General features: G+C 42.7%; 1 protein-coding gene across 2 annotated transcripts in view; it reads right to left on the bottom strand.

The window, feature by feature from the left end:
• LOC149318985 (sorbin and SH3 domain-containing protein 1-like) overlaps window positions 1-21,065 on the bottom strand; it is a 204,580-nt gene that overhangs the window by 147,801 nt on the left and 35,714 nt on the right. The window lies entirely within an intron of this gene.

Genomic DNA, 21,065 nt, shown 5'->3' with positions numbered 1-21,065 from the left:
TCACACCACCCACCTGACCAGATGGCAGGCAGCAATTACAGGCCGTGTAACTTAAATTGCATTAGTGTAACTCCAGAATTATGTTAAAAAGTAAAAATAAAATTTATTTTTATGGAGCGTGCTCCATAGTCTAACAGTTTTTACTGTCAGGAAGTTCTTCCTAATGTTGAGGTGAAATCTCTTTTCCTCTAGCATGCATCCATTGTTCTGGGAACTGTTCTCTGGAGCAGCAGAAAACAAGCTTGCTCCCTCCTCAATATGACATCCCTTCAAATATTTAAACAGGGCTATCATATCACCTCTTAACCAATGGCTCTTATATTACATTTGCCAGTTCTTTAATACCCTTGGATGTAGGTCATCTGGTCCTGGAGACTTAAATTCATTTAGATTAACAAGGTATTCCTCTACTATCTCTTTACTTATTTTGTACTGAAATTCCCCTATTCTGTCCTCTGCTCCATTATCCTCAGGTTGAGCACCCTTTGCCTTTTCTGAGAAGACTAAGGCAAAGAAGGTGTTGAGTAATTCTGCCTTTTCTCTGTCTTCTGTTAGCATTTTGCCATCTTCTCCACGCAGTGACCCTACCATTTCCTTCTTCTTCCTTTTGCTGCGGACATATCCAAAAAAGCCCTTTTTATTGTTCTTAACCTCTCTAGCAAGCCTGAGTTCATTCTGCACTTTAGCTTTTCTGACTTTACCCTTACATGTGCTCGCTATTTGTTTGAATTCCTCTTTGGTGATTTCTCCGTTTTTCCACTTCTTATACATGTTCTGTTTAAAACTTAGTTCAGTTGAATGTTCCTTAGTCATCCATCTTGGTTTCTTGAGACATCTCCCGTTTTTCTTTCTCACTGGAACTGTTTGAAATTGTGCCTTCAGTATCTCCCTTTTGAGAAACTCCCATCCATCTTGAACTCCTTTCTCTTTTAGTATTCCTGACCATGGGATCACCTCCAGAATTTTTCTAAGTTTACTAAAATTTGCTCTCCTAAAGTCTAGAATGCGTTTCTGACCATGCCTGGCTTCTTCTTTCCATTGTATAACAGACACCAGGAGAACATGGTCACTTCCACCTAATGATCCCACCATTTGCACCCCATTAACCAAGTCATCCTTGTTGGTTAGGATCAGATCTAAAATACCCTGTTGCCTCTTCCACCTTTTGGACAATGAAATTGTCTTCGAGGCAAGTGAGGAATTTGTTAGACCTTGAGGATTTTGCTGAGTTTGAATTCCAGCAAATATCAGGATAGTTGAAGCCACCCATCACTACTACATCTCTCTTTTCTGAGTGTGTAATCATCTGTTCTAGAAAGGCGTCATCCAATTCCTCCATCTGACTGGGAGGTCTGCAGTAGACTCTTACCATAACATCCTTGTTGTTTCTTTCCATTTAATTTTTATCCAGACGCTCTCCACCTAGATTCCAGTATTGATGTCCTGGATCTCTTCACTTGTGTAAATATCTCTGAAATATCTCTGACATATATTCCTTCTCCTTTCCTGTTTGGCCTATTTCTCTTTAAAATGTTATACCCCTCTATTTCTACATTCCAATTATGAGACTCATCCCACCAGGTTTCAGTGATGCCTATTATATCATATTTGCTTTGTTGTACTAGGAGTTCAAATTCATCTTGCTTATTTCCCATGCTCTGTGCATTAATGTAGAGACATTGCAGACCATGGGTCCTCTTTACTTGTTGCCTGTGAAAGATTTTTGGCCTCCCACTGTTGGGTCCTTGCACTATTTGTCTTGTTTCCTCTATGTCACAGTTTGACTATCTTCTCCGGTCCTTTTGCCTTCCTTAATATTGTCTCCCTCCCCCACGAAACTCAGTTTAAAACCCTCCTGATCAAATTCTTGAGACTGTTGGCAAAAACATTTCTTCCAACTGGTGTGAGATGCAACCCATCCGTTGCAAGAAGTCCCTCCTCATGGAACTGCAGCACATGATCGAAGAATCCAAATCGTTCTCGGCGGCACCTTCTGCGGAGCCAGTTGTTCACATCCGCTATTTTCCTCTCCCTTCGTGGACTGTGCCCTTCAACGGGGAGAAGAGACAAGATGACAACTTGTGCATCCATTTCTTTCAGCTTCCTATCAAGCTTCTCGTAATTCCTTCTGATGTTCTGTAGGCTGTGTCTTGCAGTATCATTGGTTCCCACATGGACCAAAAGAAAGGGGTATTGATCAGTAGGCTTGACCAGTCTTGTCAGCCTCTCTGTCACATCACAGATCTTTGCTCTGGGGAGACAACACACCTCTCGAGACATCTTGTCAGGCCTACAAATCACTGCTTCTGTACCCCTCAGCAAGGAGTCCCCCACTATGACCACACCCCTCTTCCGAGGCTTAGCAGTGACTTTTCCCTCTGGTGGGACTCTCAGGCTCCCCTGCTCTATCCATGAAGTCTGTCCATTCTGCTCTTCTTCGTCCTCTTTGGTAAGGGAAAGAGCTTTGAATCGATTCTCTAGCTGCAAGCTCCCAGAACAATCCCTTCTTAGCCTACTTCTCTGTGTATCATTCCTCCAGCTGTCTGCCTCCTGTGTATGTGAAGTGACCTCCTCTGCCCCAGTAACTTCCTCTGTGTGGTACTCATCCAACATCGTTAGTTCTGTCCTGTCCAGGAAATCCTCTTGCTCCCTAATATGCTGAAGTGTAGCTACTCTGGACTCCAGCTGCTGTACTTTCTCCTCCAAGAGTGCTACCAACTTGCAATTGGTGCATGTGGAGTTCTCCACATTTGTAGGCAAGAAGGCAAACATCACACAAGTGTTGCAGGTGACTGCAGCGGTTTTGTCAGTTTCCCTACTGAAAAGTCTTAAGAAATTACTGGAACAGGACTGTGGGCTTCCTCCTAAAAAAATCCTCCAGAAAACACCAACCCTAAAGCCCCTAATGTTTCACCAATTTCTGGCAGCGAGCCCCATCAACTCAGTCTCTGCTGTAGTTCTCCTTGGATGAAAAAGAATTTGCACGCCATTAGGCGCACGGCTCTTGGAGGAGTGATATAGAGCTAGTCACTGAAGCTCCACCCCCTCAGCAAGCACACTCTCCCTAGAGTTTTAAAAAAATTCAGTCACCACTCAAAAGGGTTGCCCAGCTACTTCTCTCCTCCTCCTCTCTGTAGCAGGAACAGTTCCAAGTAAAATCTGGAATGGATTTATAATTTCACTGACACAGGAGCCACCTCTGATTATGATTCATTACTGCCAAGCTGTGATGAATAAACACTTGCATGTAGTTCTTACACATGGTGTGTGGGTTGGTAGGTAGGTGGATATTCCTTAGATTGATTAATATGCCAAAGAACTGCTTTCATAAGGCTATATGAATGGCAGATGAAATATGAATACACGGAATGAGAAACTAGCAAAACCAGATTTATTTGGTGGCTCATGTTAAGAATACAGTGTGGAGCAGGTCTGTGTGGCGTGAGGGAATTCACAAGAACATACAAAAACATACAAAAACATACAAAAATGAGCAATAAAATAGAATTAAATGATTACAGTATTAAAAACACATCACTCATTAAAAGAATAAAATCCAATTAAAAATATAAAAACAATTTAAAACGGTAGAGTTAAAACAGTGAAGCTGTTATGCCCAAGTTTGTAAGGGCAACCTGTTTATCTTGAGAGCGTGTAATGAAAACCTCTCACTCGGTGGACTTAATCAGAGCAGGGCTGACAAAGACATTGAGACACCAAATTTGGTTTTAAACACCATGCATGTAACATTTATTAAATCACAGAAGTAACACAAACATTGGCCTGTTACAAACTGCCAAAATAAAGCTGCTTCGGGTCTCTTTGGAGGTATGCTGTTTAAATGATGCATGCATCCTAAGAATCCGGAAGCTGCACCAAAGCTGCACTCCAGTGCTTAGGAATGGAGTGTGGCTTTGGCGCAACCTCTGGACTCTTAGGACCCATGCATCATTTAAATAGCATACCTCCAAAGAGACCCAAAGCAGCTTTATTTTGGCAGTCTGTAACAGGCCTTTGATAATCAAGAGCTCTTTCACTCACACATTCATACAATACTCACACACACTTTCCTTCCGCCGAACATTGATCAGGTGTTCTCGAAGGTTGGGGATGACACCGTTGCCGCGGGTGATGCCAACAAACTGGAGATGAACGTCCAAGGTCTTTATACTTTTTCTTCTCTTTGGCTTTTGGCTGCTGAAGTCTTGCAATATTGCAGCCCATTACTCAACTTCTTCTTTTGGGAGGAGAGACAGGTTGCTCAGATCAGTCCGTGTTCAAAGCAACTCGTTCTGTTCAAAGCCCTCCATTGTCCTGCCAGTTCCTCTTCATGGTGACTCAGGAGATAAGCACCTTTCTGGTCATGGTTCGTCACACCTGGACGGCACCCCGCTTCAGCTTCCAAATTCCTCAGACTTTTCTCACCTCGGTTGCCAAATACCTTCGTCACATCAATGCTTTGCGCGGAACCATCTTGTTTGGTTCTTCTTTGGTTCTTCAGCTCTGGGTTTAAGTCAGAACTCACACATTCGTCTTACAAAGCACCCCCACTTTCTGTTTTAAAAGTCTGTCTGAACAAAAAGATCTTAGCCTACCTCCAGAATGACAACAAGGAAGGGGCCATTCTGGCCTCCCTAGGAATGGAATTCCAGAGTCTAGGGGCAGCCACCGAGAAAGCCCTCTCTCATGTCCTTGTGATGGTGGTGGGACTAAGAGAAAGGCCTTTTCTGATATCTCAGAACCCAGGCCAGCTCATACAGGGAGATATGGCTTGTCAAATAACCATAAAGGACTGTGTAACCAGCACTTTGAATTGTGCCCAGAAACTAACTGGCAGTCACTACGGCTGTTTCAACAGGGAATGAACTGCTGCAAGGAAAATGAATCTCAGGATAAACCAGTTCCAGAGTTCATATGCCAACAGAGGAGGTTATCTGTTCTGTTTGTTGATAAAATAGACTACTTTGGTATAGTCAGATGCCACTTTGATGGACTTTCCTTGGATGAAATCCTCAAAGGATCAAAATTGTCTTGATGACTGTGAGCATTCCCAGGGCATTTAACTGTATGTGGAAGCTGGATTCATCTTGGGACCAATGGACCCACACTGTTGTCTCTTCCAGATAGGTTCCACAGCCTTGAAGAGAGGCATCAGTGGTGATTACCATCAAAGGCTGGCAGGGAAGGAAGGGCATGCCTGCCTGTAAGTTGTCCCATATCTTCCATTTAAGGAAGCATTGGCTGGGACAGGAAATTATGATGAATTTCATCTGACAGTTGAGAAGGGGGTCAAAGGACATGAGAAACTGAGAAACCAAGGTAAGTATGTGTATGCTTTATGGGTGTATCAGTGTGGGGATAGGGAGTATTGTCAGTATTCCCAGTGATATCCCAGGTCATAAGACTGCTCCCTGTCATAGTAGAGATCTCTGTGGTAGTGATGACTCAGATATTCTGAAAGTTGTGAAGAATAAGAGTGGCAATAGTGATTGCTATATGAAGAGTGAAGGGATCAAGGACTGTGTTGTCTGTGGTACTGAGGGGCAGGCCATTTCAAATCCAGAAAGGCAGTATGGGATTGAGTTCGGCCTCTACTGCATTTCCAGGATCAGCAGAGAGATTCAAGTGAGGCTGGGAGCAATACTGCTGGGTTGGTTACTAGAGGTGGAGTAGATATTCCAATGGGTGAATCCACTACCTTGCCCTCTGATGCCATGTAAGTGCAAAATGGTTCCAGGATCTTTTGGAGATAGTATTGGAAGATCCTCTTGTTCCATGGGTTTGTCTGTCTGAGGAGAACATGGCTGAGGGAGACTGTTATGTAGAGAGATCCCATGAAGGGGTGATCAGTTTGGCTTACTTCTTCTTCTTATGCTTCTAGTGTGTGACACCCAACAGGTTCCAATGCAAACATGGAAGTGGACTGGGAGACCATTACCACATGTAGAGATGGTGCCAAGATGGTGTATGATACTGATGGTATGGGTCTGGCCATGGGAAAAGATGTGGAGGCAGGAGACACTTCGATAGTCAATTGCCTGATAGCCACCCATACAGATGAACCCAAGGACTACTGAGAGGTTTTTGTTTTTGTAATCGAAGCCAAACTCATGTTGAGGGCCACATTTTCAGTAAATGAGGTTGACCCTCTAAGAGCCTTCTCCCAGAGGAGTGATTTAAGATGGGAAGCATGATTGTGGCAAGCCTGGGTTGTGAAAGCCTGGCAATGGCAGCAGGCAGCCATGTTGTGGATTTATTCAAGGAAAAGGAAACACTTGGAGTCTCTGTCTTTCTCAACTCTATAACCAACATCTGGTAGGCGTTGACCACAGAATTGCCCTGGAGAGCCTACAAATGCCTAGAGAAGTGCTCTCTCTAGGAATCTCTAGGTGTTCCAGTGTGACTATGGTCAGCTTCTGGCAGAGTCACACTGGAACATCCAGAGATTCCTAGAAAGAACATATCAATCAAATCTGTGAATAATCAAAACTATAAAAGTCAAAGCCGCAAATGTGGAGGTACTTCGGGAAATGAACCAATAAATACTACTGAACCAGCCACTTATCTCTAATAGGGATCATCTTCTTAAGGGTAAAAGGTGAGTCACAGGAACCCAAGGACTGGAACTGTATGGAGAGGAGTTCCAGCAGAAAAGGACACCACTCCGCTAGGATGGAATGTAGGTTGGGCTATAAGCAAGAACACTTGCAAAACAACAGCAATATAACAGCTTCAAGGGGATTAGGAGGTGAAATTTAAGTTCATCCTTTAGGTCTTAATATCTCTCAGGGCAGCACAATACTGGCAAGGCAACAGCTTAATTGTGTAAATGCAGCAAAACAACTACCTCAAGTTCTATGGCTAAATGGAAAAATCAATCAACTGAATGGCAAAAAGATATCAGAACAACCACCCTTTCTTTCTTCTCTATTATCTCACGCTAAATGAAAAGACCTTTGGGGCTGGAACCAGTCTGTTTTTTCTTATGTTTTAGAACTATGTACAAGGAATATAGTGAGAAATGCATTTATATTCATGAGCAGCATCCCTCTCCCTCTGATTCTTTTATTTGTCAATGGTCACAACATATGCAAACCATTAAAGCTGACTATGTTGCCATGAAGAGTAGAACATTTTACTTATGTAACCAGAGAAACATATGATGCCAATTTATGCAAGAGAATTGTGATTCTGCACTTTCAGAGGATATTGGTTCTTTTATAAGAAGGGATGTGATTTCCCCCAAATAGGCATTTTTCTCCTCATTCTCATTCACAGGGACATTTGCAAGTTAGTGCTCTGAGCTTGTTGGCTATGAGTCCACAGCACATCAAGGCTGCTATAAACTGTATCTGAATTGCCTCAGCTGTGCTGATGCTGGAATCTGTAAAAGCACAGTATAGTATGTGAATACTAAACTAATACTGGTTTCAGCATTTTTTTTCCCTTTTCAAAACAGAGCACTACAAAAGGCACATGGACTACAAATGTGACATCAAGACCATCCCTCACCACATCCTCTCAAAACTGATGTTTGTTGTATTCTCCCCAGCCACATTCTAACTGAATGGATACAGTCAGTCACAAGAGTCTAAACAATGAAAATTGACATAAATAGGAGTCAGGTGGAGCTCTTTCTAAATAACACTGCTGGCTAGAAGCTGGCACAAACAGCAACTATTGTAAGAAGCAAATTCTAGGAATACAAAATTACTCTGTGCAGATGTACAGTATTTTTATTATTTTTCCCCATGCAGTATGCAAGAGTGAAGTACTCCAGAAACCATATCTGTGCAAGCAACCTTGTAAAATCCAGGTGTGAATACATAAAGAAATCCTGTGAAAATACATTGGTACCCAGCTGTAAAATGAGAAAACCACTGGTAACTACATGCTGCTAACTTTACTCTGTCTCTAAGATCAATTTCCCACCTGTAATATCATCCCAATCTAAAGTAATCCAGGCTATAGCCCCAAGAAAATCTGTGTTAACCACAGCGCTCAGAAAACACCCCACACATAAACACACCCATACAGTTTCAGCCTTTTTGTCAAGACAGAGCAAGGTCAGTCTAGGGCAGTGGTTCCCAACCTGTGGATAGGGACCCCTTTGGGAGTCGAATGACCCTTTCATGGGGGTTGCCTAAGACCATTGGAAAACACCTATTTAATTACAGTTATGAAGTAGCAACGAAAATAATTTCATGGGTTTGGGTCACCACAACATGAGGAACTGTATTAAAGGGTCACGGCATTAGGAAGGTTGGGAACCACTGGTCTAGGGCATATGAAAGCAATGGCTTGAATAAAGTTGACCTCTGACTCATCCTAAACCAAAGAACCGTGTTAGCTTCAACCATTACTTAGTCAGCTGACATATTAATGTACGAAGTCCAGGTAGATGCAGACATTCTGATATTTTTGGACTCTAAGTGCCAGGAATCATGGTTAATGTAGCTATATTGTAAGAAATGCTAGGAACTGAAGACAAAATGCTGGGGAGAGGAGCTGCATGATTCTCATCCATCCTAATGGTTACAAAGGGTTAAAGTCTATGCACACTCATGCCATAAATGTAGCTGCATTTTAAATGCATGCTCTCTCTCTCTCTCTCTCTGTCGCTCTCTCTCTCTCTCTCTCTCTCTCTCTCTCTTTTAACAAAATATTTTTCTCTATCTACAACACTATTGCCCAGACTAAAGCTGCATATGCATAGCAGAATTAATACAGTTTGACAATGCTGTGGAATTATGAAATTTTTAGTTTTGTGAGTTAAGTTTTTCTATCAGAGCACTCTGGTGATACAAAAAACCCTACAAATCCCAGGATTCCATAGGGTGGAGCCATAACCGTTAAAGCATTGTCAAACTGCATTAATTCTGCAGTGTTGCAGCAGACCAAGTGCCAGCTAAGTTGCAATGTTTTGGACTCCCAGAGAGTATGTCAAGGGTGGGGAAAGCAGGATCGCTAAGTATATTTGCTGCACTTAGGGTGCTAAATATCCTTCTTCACTCCAGGTACAATATGAATATCAAAAACAAGTTAGAATCAGACTTGTCAGAAAAGGACAAAAAACTTTTGCTGTTTTATTTGACACTGTTGCTGCCTCTTATAGAGAAGAAGATAAGAAAATCATAAACTGACAAATATCAACAAAACCAAAGAGCCCTAAAATATATCAGCTGTTAGCTTGATGAACATGTCAGTGCTTATTAGTGACTCCATCAGGTGATAATAAAACACACAGTCAATCAGAAGTAACAAAGGATTAACAAATCTAATGTCATAAAATGCATCTCAGGATTTATGTCTTTATTAAAAGATGGGTTCCACATAGACAATTGTCCTCAGAAGGTATTGTATAATGACAATAAGTTATATATTTTCCCACAGAGTGGAAGCTGAGCTAGAAGTGCAAATATAGATTTGCTCTGTTTATACTATATTTGATACTAAAGTTCTCTGATCTTTGAACTCTGTTTTCTTGATCTAATGTTTTTGTTTAGCTGTCAGGAGGCTACAAATCTTTAATATCACTTAGAATGTGAATGTAGGGCAGATGCATAGCCCAATCGAGCATTGGCTTGGGATTCAAGTGTTGGTCTGGGCCTCAGAAGATCCAGGTTCCCATCCTCAGATAAGAGCACATTAAGGGAGGAAGGCATTGAACACAAAGCAAAATAAAACATGACTAAAGGAGAAATTAGGCTCTGTGTGTCTGTTAAATATTTAATTATTAGTCTGGTGCATTTTGAAAGATATGCTTATGTTAGCAATTAAAAACAAGAAAATAAAACATTATAAAACACAATGTTAAATACCCAAGAATATACAGGTGAACTGAATCTTAATTTGAATTCCTCAGTTTACAACTCCAACATAAATCAAGACTTGCCTGTACATAAAACATATCATATTGAGACAACACTGTATATTGCCAGTAAAATAAATCAGTTTCCACACAATATATGGTAACAGGCACAGGAAGCATATGGTCATCCTCATGTAACTGGGACTACAACTGACAGCAGCCCCAGCCATCACAGCCAAATGGGATGTTGGGAGTTTCAATCCAATACCAAAGGGCAACATTTTTCCCATCTGTGCTGTAAACATATACTCTAATTTAACTGCGAACATTAATTCCATAAAAACACAGAAATCTATCTTTTGTATACAACTAATTGATCAAACAGGACTCTCTGCTAATCAGTTCGGGCCTATGAAGGTCTTCCTGGCCCATTTTAGACTCAGGGGAAACCTTTTTAACAAAAGGAGGTGAAAAATGAAAGAAAAAAGGCTTCTCCTTATCCTAAAGTGGCCTGAGGCCTGCAATCTGAAAGGAGTGTTTCTCTTGTGGTGGACGAAAGAGAACTGAAGCTGGAGCTAGATTGGCGGGGTTGGACATGCTCCGTACACAGGAGTGGGCAGGGCCTCTTGCCAATCTGCTCAGTTTTTCAGCTTTCTGAATGGAGTCTCTGCGCAGGCACAAACCCTATTGGGTAAGGCACAGAGACCACAAAGAAGAAGTCACAGGTACAGTGACTTGGGACTTTATCACACAGGGAAAATCAGGGGTTTAAAAGTCGAATGTTCCAGGAAAATGCCTTTTTAAAAGGATTTGCCCTCATATGATAAAGTCCTTGATGTCCATTGGGGTTTGGTTCCAGGACATTCTATGGATAGCAAAATGCATGGGTGTTCAAGCCCCATTAAATACAATGGCATACTAAGACGGTGTCCCTTATATAAATGGCAAAATCCAGTTTTGCTTTTTGGAATTTATGTGTTTGTTACGGCTGACTGTATGTGTGAATTTAAATTGTATCGGGCTATTTCTGAGGTAAAATCTTGCTAAAAGAGGCTTAAGGTAACTCTCTCAGCAAGGACAATAAACAGCTTCAGAGAAAGAGAGACCATGATTTTCCTTCTAAGCTGTCTGTATATCTCTGTCCTGTTTTCTGATAAGGAGGTTGAACTATTAGCACATGATGATAATGAGTACTCTAAGCCCTCTACAATCTTTCTTTTACATCAGAGGATCTCCATGCACCACTAAGATAAGCTAGGGAGGTGTCAGATATTAAACACACAACAGCACCAGTAGCACAGCCAAAGCAACAAAAGCTTTCAAAATCCTAACGTTTCAGAATCCAGCATGTTTTTACAGACACTTTTAATGATGCTGTCACCGTAGAGGATTCTGCAACAGCCACTAAGTCTGGCTTTGCTCATGCAAAATATTTTACTTCTTCTCACAGATTTGTATTAAATAAGCTTAAGATGTCATTAGTAGATGCCTTGAAACTAGAAATCACTGAAAGGGGGGAAATCAGGGTGACTTTTGGGCTGCAAAGGGCTGTAAGAGGGAGGGGGAGTGGAGAAAGTGATGGAGGAGGAGGAGGAGGAGGGAGGAGCCCTGGGAAGAAGGGAGCCATGGAGGGCATTCTCTAACAGAGCAGGAGGAGGAGGATGAAGGAGCCAGGGCAGCTTGGGAGGGGAGGGTCGGAAGGAAAGAGGAGAAGGAGGATTGCCCAGGAAAATAGGGCTGTGGGGCTAAGCCGGGGGATGTAGGGAAATCCAGCTGCAGCAGAAGGAGCCTCTTTTATTTCTGACAATTTATGCGCATGATTTTTTGGGTGACATGTCTGTGTGCTTGCTTGTGCTACTGTGCTACTTTCATTTCCTCTTGCTCCTGGATTATTATTATTATTATTATTATTATTATTATTATTTGTGTTATATGCGGATGCTACAGTCAGAATGTCTGTGCTGCATTTCCCTTTTATTTCCAATTAATTCCATGGGTCTACTTTAGTTGGAACTGACAGGTCACTCTCTCTCAGCCTCAGTGGAAGGCAATGGGAAAGTGTAAGCAGGAGGAAAGGGGTCAGTTCAGGTCAGGTCAAAGGCAGGGCACGAACAGAACTCCCATCAGGCACTTTCCTCCCTTTTTAATTTTTTTTAAAAATTAATTTTGACAAAATGTGCGCATGTTTTGTTTTGCTTTTTCTTGAGGCAGATATATAGATAAACAGAAGGTGGCTGGCAGCTTGTTCCCTTTCCCTTTCATTTGCTGGCTTCCAGCAAAGGGGAAATGTTGCAAATGGGCTAGACTTTTTTTCCTTTGGGAATCAATGCTATAATTCGAATGTTACATTTGTTGCTTTTGTCAATTAGGCAATTGGCAAAATGATATATGCTTTTGCAAGGAATTCAGGGGCAGCCCCTGAATTGCTTTTAAAAGCAAAAAAGAATGCATGACAATCACATCCTTTTCTGGCATTTCCGAGGTGAGGAATTTATTGTTGTTGTTGTTATTATTATTATTATTATTATTATTATTATTATTATTATAACATTCTGGGGTGGCAAGGAGCTGGGGATACAGGATGCATTAGCTTGCATTTTGGGGTTGAAAATGGGGCCAAGGGCAGATCATAACCTGCACTGACCCAAATGCCCCCCCCCCACACACACACACACGAGATTTTAAATTGACAAAATGTGCGCACTTTGGGGCATTTTGTGCATTGCTCTTTAAAAAAAGGAGGGGGGAAGCACACTTCCGATGCCTCTGCAAACGTCACCTATGACGATTGCTTGATTGACAGCAGGTGGGAGCTGGGAAGGAGCCCGAGCGGCCGCCGGCGGGGGCCTCCTGCTCCCTCCTTCCCGGCCCCCGTGGAGGCCAGGAAGGAGCCCGGAGAGAGAGACCTGGGGCTGCAATGGCCATGGGGGAGCCCGTGGAGGCGGCAGGCTGCTTCCGTGGGCTCCTTCTTGGCCCATGCAGTCCCAGGCCTCCCTCTGGAGAGAGAGGCCTGGGGCTGCAAGGGCCGTGGCGGAGCCCAAGCCCTTCCCTTTGGCCCAAAGGGCCCCTTGGAGCCCTTTTGGCCGAAGGGAAGAGCCGAAGGGAACATCAGTCGTGTCACAGAGATCTAGATCTTAATTCTGTTACAGGCAGGAGACAGACACACGACGCTCACTAATCTGCTCAAATGAATTATATGTGGAGCCCTTGATCTCTGAGGCAGCAGATACATCACATACATGAGGCTCAGGTTTTAATCTCATATGTGGCCTTCCAACCAAACAAGCTGAATAGTAGTCTACATAGACAATTTGAGGAACACCAACCAATTAGGGTAATGTTGCAAATTACAAAAATGGCAGTGGCATGACCAATTTCTACAGCATTTCATCCTAGCACATGTTTAATTTACCTACAGAAAACTGCTGGAAGAGTATATTTTAGATCAGGAACACAGCTCTATGGGGATTGGAGGATTGCCCCTTTTCAATTGGGTTTTTCAATCAGTGATGTGTAATGTTCCCTCCCCCCAAAACCTGCTTTTACAAATGTATTAGTGGCAAATCTGATTTTTCTTGTTTTGTGTTCTTACTAGGAGTAAGGCAAACTTCTTCCAAAGCTAGCCTTTCCACATCTGCTCAACATCACGAAGAAAACATGTTGTACCACTTAACCTTCACCACATATTTCAAAGGATTGTTTAGATGCCAGAGCTGTCTTGTAATAGCTGTGAAAGAGATAAATTTCTCAGAACCAAATATAAATCTTCCCACTATGGCTGACAAACATAGAGAAAATGCTTCCTATTATGGTAATCAAGTTGAATGTTCCAGTGACACAGGAGATTTTTAATTAACAACCTGACAGTATTTTCCTGTACATGTTTCTTGTGGCAACTTTGATTTATATATATATATAGATACTGCATTAAGCTTGGAATATCCTGCCTTTCCAGTTTGCATGAAGGGGAACTGTTAAAAGGCATAGTGATACATACTATTCTAGATACCAATGTAGGATTGCCAGGTCTCCAGATCCCAAAGTCCCAGAAAGTAGAATACCAAGATTACCAACTCATTATCTATCTGTTAGGGGAAAGCTGAGCATTGACCATCTCTCTCAATGGCAGGGTAGTGGGTAAGTGAGGCATGAGTATTCAAATTGCCCCCTTCTCTCTGCTCTGTCTTTCACCAATATTTACCATATGTGCTGCTGTGTTCTGCCTGATGGTTTCTATTTCCTTGTAGTCTCCAAAATGCTCTTCCATCAGTACAGAATTCATTTCACATAAGATACCACACAAAACAGGAGTGAAGCCCATCCTAATTACCAGTAGTAGTGATGAAGATGCCCCTAGCCATTCCTCCATACAATTGTCCACCTGCTTGTCTAGGTAGGGCTCCTGCACCATTGGAATCTCTGGATAGACAGATATGCACAGGTTTATATTGTTGTGTGCCTTTGAGTCATTTCTGGTCCATGATGACCTTAACCTAAAGATACAACTCTGAACACTAAAGTGAGGTTAATCCAAGTCCTTTTTTCCCCCCATCACAATGTACAGATATGAGATGTTGACAAATTGGAGCGTGTCCAAAGGAGGGCCACCAAAATGGTGAAGGGCCTGGAAACCATGCCTTATGAGGAAAGACCTAGGGAGCTGGGTATGTTTAGCCTGGAAAAGAGATGGTTAAGTGGTGATATGGTAGCCCTGTGTAAGTATTTGAAGGGGTATCTCATTGAGGATGGAGGAAGCTTGTTTTTTGCTGCTCCAGAAAGTAGAACACGGAACAATGGATGCAAGCTACAAGAAAAGATATTCTACCTTAACATTAGGAGGAACTTCCTGACAGTAAAAGCTATAGAAGAAAAATCAACTCATTTGAGATGTGGTGCTGGAGAAGAGTGCTGAAGATATCATGGAAGTCCAAGATGATAAACAAATGGATCCTAGAACACATCAAGCTGGAATTCTTCCTGGAAGCTAGGATTACTAAATCGAGACTGTCATACTTTGGTGCCACACTTCTTTTTTTCTCCCCGCTCCTTCTTCCTTTTTAAAACTCATAAGACTATCTTACAAAAGTGCAGTACAATGGGTCATGCTTGGAGATATATATAAACTGTGGAAGACATATAACTATATCTTTTTTCTTTCTAAACCCCAATTTGTCATCAATTGATCACATTCAGCATCCAATTGTTTTTTGAATTATGGCAGTACAAAATGAGCAGAACCAGCATGGCATAGTGGTTTGACTCTGGAGATCAGGGTTTGAATCCCCATTAGGCCATGAAAACCTACTTGGTGATGTGGGGCAAGTCACATTCTCTCAACTTCAGAGGAAGGCAAATCCAACTCTGCCGTCGAACAAATCTTACCAAGAAACCTCCATTACAGCGTCACCTTAGAGCCGCCATAAATCGTAAACTCACAACCACAACAGATGGACAATAAATTTGTGCTACACTGTCCAGATAAAGGACCATTGTGTCTAAGTAAAGTAAAATGTTTTGACACCAGATTAGAATTGTAATAAGGGATGGCTGTTCTCTCTCTCACTCTGCTACTGAATAGAACTATCTGTTGAGGCCATTCATGTTGTTGTTGTTGTTTGCCTTCAAGTCATTTCCAACTTATGGTGACCCTAAGGCTTTCATATCATAGGGTCTTCTTGGCAGGTTTCTTCAGAACATGTTTGTCTTTGCCCTCCTCAGAGGCTGAGAGAGTTTTACTTCCCCAAGGTCACCCAGTAGGTTTCCATGGCTATGGGGAGATTCAAACTCTGGTCTCCCAAATACTAGTCCAATGCTCAAACCACTACGCCATGCTGCAAACCCTAAAATTCAATGAATTAAGAGTTGGTCAGTGGAAGCATATTATTATGCTGTTGATATGACTCTCTTCCAGAGCTTATAAAGGAATTACATGACTATAGGGAAGTGGCTGGCTTAAAAAATCAGTTACAATGAATTGGAAGCTCTTTGTACTTCTAAGAACAAAGTACATACACATGTACAGTGTTTTAAAAATCTGTTATGTAAACTTTAGGAGACATCCATGTTCCAATTCCCCCAACCTATGGCAATGAGGAGGAGGGATGGCCAAGGAACCCAGTACGAACTGCAAGTATACAAATCTCTTGAGGTTTTGTGTGTGTGTGTGTGTGTGTGTGAGAGAGAGAGAGAGAGAGAGAGAGAGAGAGAGAGCTTGGATTTTTTTAAAAAAACATTCTTTGGGTGGAAGCAAAATGTTGCTGCTGGTGCTGGGAATTGCCACTGGACAGTCCAGGACAACAGGTACATGGTCTGGTTATTTTTTAAAAACAAACAAACTGATGATAATAATAATAATAATAATAATAATAATAATAATTTATTTATATACCGCTATTCCAAGGATCACAGCGGTGAACTGAGAACTAGAGCAACCCATAAGCAACATTTGAGAGCCAGCATAGTATAGTAGTTTGAGTGTTGGACTATGACTGGAGGCAAGGGTTCAATTCTTAGCTTGGCCATGAAACCCACTAGTGTCCTTGGGCAAGTCACACATTCTCAGCCTCAGGTAAAAGCAATGGCAAACCTCCTCTGAAGAAACCTTGCCAAGAAAACCCCATGATAGGTTCACCTTAGGGTTGGCATAAATTGTTAACAACCTGAAGATACACCACACACACACACACACACTAAAATGAAGGCGCCTTTGCTGTCAAGCAAACTCAGTTCCGCTTTCGTCATAGGTGATGTTTCCTGCACCCATTGGGCAATCAGAAGTGTGCTTCCCTCCTCCTTTTTTAAAAAAAAACAGGTGCCAGTATGCACATATTTTATCAAATTTAAAAAACCTCCTGTGTTATGTGTGTGTGTTGTGGGTATTTGGGTCACTGCAGGTAGATCTTCCCTTGGCTCCGTTTTCAACCCCAAAATGCAATCTAATGCCATCTCTGAATCCTGCATCCTCCCTCCTTGCCACCCCAGAGTGCCTCATAGACATGTAATAATAATAATAATAATAATAATAATAATAATAATTATTATTATTATTATTTCCTCACCTCAGAATGCCAGAAAAGGATGCCATGCATTCTTTGCTTTCCTTCAGCTACCCCTGAATTCTTTACAGACAGTAGCAAAAGCATTCTGTATTAATTTGCCAAATTGGAAAGAGAAATGTTTGTAACATTCGTATTGTAGCATTCGCAAAGAAAAAAAGCCTCCCGCAAAGTGCCTTGCTGCTGGTAGCAAGGGAATGAAAGGGAAAGTGAACAGGCAGGCAGACACATTCTATCTAAATATCTATCTACCTGTAGCAAAAATATGCCCATAATCTGTCAAAAATAATTTTTAAAAAATAAAGAGAGAAAGCTGCCTGGTGCAAGAGCGGAGGCTTGCTCTGTCCTGTGCCCTCCCTCTGACCTACCCTGAACTTGACCCTTCGTCCTGCTCCTTCCTTCTCCTCCTCCTGCTCCATTACCCCGATTGCTCTCCATGGCCCCCTTCTTCCCCCAGCTCCTTCATCCTCCTCCTTGGTCACCGACTCTCTTGGCACCCTTTAGCTCTTTCCTTCTCCTCCTGCTCCGTTACCCCAATTGTCCTCCATGGCCCCCTTTTTCCCCCCTCCCGGCTCCTTCATCCTCCTCCTCCTCCTCCATCACTCTTGCCACTCTTTCTCCAGTTCCGCCCTCTGCCCTCCCCCTAACCTAAACCCCTCCCCTTAACTTGCCCCGATCATGATCGGGGGCAAGTTCATATTTGCCGAACCCGTTTCCCCCCCAAAAGATACAGCTTTTATCCTGATTCCAAATTACCCGCACTAGGGGGTATTTGCCCCAATAGGGGTGTGGAAGCCTCGGATTCACTTGTGGGAGATTTGGGGCGAATATGAACTTCACGTGCATAATTTGGTTCCTGATCTGGTGTAAAAGGTAGTCTGAATGGCCCCTTGGGCTCAGCCCTGGGCCTGCTCAGGTTTTGTCAGTGGCCATGAGTATCTTTACACAATTAAGACTAATACACTATGTTTGCCCATTCCTGGAGATGTCAAATTTGTCCACTGTAGCTCATTTTTATTTACTGTAACTCACTCTACATGGGATTGTCTTTGTCATCTGTTCAGAAACCTCAGCAGGTACAACGTTCTGTGGCTAGGCTGGACCAAGGCTGGTACAGAGAGTATATGACTTCTTTCTTGTACATACCCAAGTCTTTAAGGGAGGGCTTACTCTCCATCCCACCATCCCCACAAGCTCCTCTGGTGAGGCCACAAAAGAGAGTCTCCTCAGTCGCTGCTCCTAAATTATGGATCTCTCTCTCTCACAGGAGCCTTAGGTAGTCCCCTCTCTGTCACTAGCAGGGAAAGATTTTATTTAAGCTGGCCTACAACCCTTTAAGCCTTGGAGCAGAAGGATGTTCAGTGGGACATTTGTTAATATGTATAGTTATGATTTTAATTGTTTTAAATTAATGTTTTAATTGGATTGATTGTTTAATGCTCTTGTACTTTGTATCGTTTTAGCTTTGTTTTGATGTATATTGTAAGCCCCACTGGGGCCCATGTTGAGAGAAAGGTGGAACATAAATTAAATAAACAAGTAAACAAACAAACAAGGGAAGGGAGAAGGGAATCTGCACAGTAGAAATTCAGATGGGAGAAAGGAGGGTGACATATGCTTCACAGCCTGGGACCCAACTTATAAACCATTGGTGGGGTACAGACTGCCCAAAAAGGGCGATCTGCCTGCGCCTTGTTTTGCTGCACGAGGAAGCTGCAACGGACAAACCACACGGCTTCCTCGCGCCACAAAAAGAACCCGCAAAAGTGGGTTCTTTTTGCGGCACCATTATGACACTGCAGTGCACAAATGGTGCACTCACAACGCCACAATGGCATCGTGATGTGTGGATGCTAAGCATCCGTTGCGTCAAAATGGCAGCGCCCATCTATACAGGGCGCCGCCATTTTGATGTACGGAATACATGCTAGGGTTGTGAGGTGTCTGTAAGTGACGCCCCGAGGCAACCCTAGCATGTATTTGTTACGTGCTAAAAGGCCCATCTGTACTGGGCCACAGTTTACAATAGGCAAAGTGTACTAGGTGATAGGCCAAGGATGATCCTCCAGAAGTTGCAGGACTGCAAGTAATACAGCATTATTAGTAATACTGATCAGGGCTGATGGGAACTACAGTCAAACAGCACTGAATGGCCACATGTCCTCCACTTCTGCCATAATAGGGAAACTGACCCATGTACATTTGTAAAATGAAGCTTCCTTTTTCATTGAGTATGAGCCCTAATAATTTCCTCACTAATCTGGACCATTCTGTGGGACACATGAGGATGCTGTTGTCCAGAACTTCACTCCTGCCCCCAGACTGTTGGGATAATGGGATGTAGAGTATGTGGGATGCCCACAATCATTACCTTGGAGCATGTTATGAAAAGTTTCTTAATGCAAAACATGAGGAAAGTCAGATTACATTATTACCACACATAATTTGGATTGGCTTGAGGTCCTTAATTTGCTTGCTCAGTTATTGAACTTTCCCCTGGCATGGCATTTCCCCATAATGCAGATCCTTCACATTGGCTTTAATATCAGCTCAATTGGGCAATGACATTTTTTGTGTTTAAATACTATCACGTTGAAGTCAAGGCCCACTCAGTTACGGGTGTAAGGATCATAGAATCATAGAGTTGGAAGAGACCGCAAGGGCCATCCAGTCCAACCCCCTGCCATGCAGGAAATCTCAATCAAAGCATCCCCAAGAGATGGCCATCCAGCCTCTTTTTAAAGACCTCTAAGGAAGGAGACTCCACTACACTCCGAGGGAGTGTGTTCCACTGTTGAACAGCCCTTACTGTCAAGAAGTTCCTCCTAATGTTGAAGTGGAATCTCTTTTCCTGGAGCTTGCATCCATTGTCCTAGTCTCTGCAGCAGCAGAAAACAAGCTTGCTCCCTCCTCAATGTGACATCCCTTCAAGTATTTAAACAGGGCTAACATATCACCTCTTAACCTTCTCTTCTCCAGGCTAAATATCCCCAGCTCCCTCAGTCGCTCCTCATGATTTCCAGGCCCTTCACCATTTTAGTCGCCCTCCTTTGGACACGCTCCAATTTCTCAACATCCTTTTTGAACTGTGGTGCCCTGAACTGGACACAGTATTCCAGGTGGGGCCTGACCAGAGCAGAATAGAGTGGCTCTATTACTTCCCTTGATCTAGACACTATACTTCTATTGATGGAGCCTAAAATTGCATTGGCCTTTTTAGCTGCTGCATCTCACTGTTGACTCATGTTCAATTTGTGGTCAACTAGGACTCCCAGATAACTTTCCCACGTAGTCTCATTCAGCCAGGTGTCACCCATTCTAATTCTGTGCATTTCATTTTTCTGCCCTAAGTGCAGTACCTTACATTTCTCTGTGTTGAAATTCATTTTGTTAGCTTTGGCCCAGCTTTCTAATCTATTAAGGTCATTTTGAATTTTGATCCTGTCCTCTGGGGTATTAGCTACTCCTCCTAGTTTGGTGTCATCTGCAAATTTGATAAGTATGCCCCCAATTCTTTCATCCAAGTCATTGATAAAGATGTTGAATAGCACGGGGCTATTGTTCCCTCCATGACAGTTTGACTATTTTCTCCAGCCCTTTTGCCTTCCAGAATACTGTCTCCCTCCCCCACATAATGCAGTTTAAAGCTCTCCTGATTAAATTTTTGAGACTATTGGCAAAAACGTTATTGCCAACTGGTGTGAGATGCAACCCATCCCTTGCCAGAAGTCCCACCTCACGGAACTTCAGACCATGAGCCAAAAATCCAAATCATTCTTGGCGGCACCATCTACGGAGCCAGTTATTCACCTCTGCTATTTTCCTCTCCCTTCCTGGACCATGCCCTATGACTGGGAGAAGAGATGACAAACTGTGTCACTGTGTTGACTGGGAGAAGAGATGACAATCTCTTTCAACTTCCTACCCAAAGCCTCATAATCCCTTATGATATTCTGAAGGGTGTGCCTTGCAGTATCATTGGTTCCCACATGAACCAAAAGAAAGGGGTAGCAGTCAGTAGGCTTGACAAGACTTGTCAGCCTCTCTGTCACATCACGGATCTTTGCCCCAGGGAGACAACATCTACTACTAACTTGCACTTGGTGCAGGTGAAGTTCCCCATATCTGTGGGCAAGAAAACAACCATCCCACAAGTGTTGCAGGTGACTGCAGCAGGTCCTTCAGTATTCATTCTGAGA

Source organism: Sceloporus occidentalis, unplaced genomic scaffold, assembly GCF_023333645.1.
Source record: "Sceloporus occidentalis isolate IW3139 unplaced genomic scaffold, rSceOcc1.0.p SCAF_2, whole genome shotgun sequence".
In the NCBI taxonomy this organism is placed as follows: domain Eukaryota; kingdom Metazoa; phylum Chordata; class Lepidosauria; order Squamata; family Phrynosomatidae; genus Sceloporus; species Sceloporus occidentalis.
The sequence above is the reverse complement of the archived record's forward strand: the minus strand, read 5'-3'. Positions and strand labels throughout refer to the sequence as shown.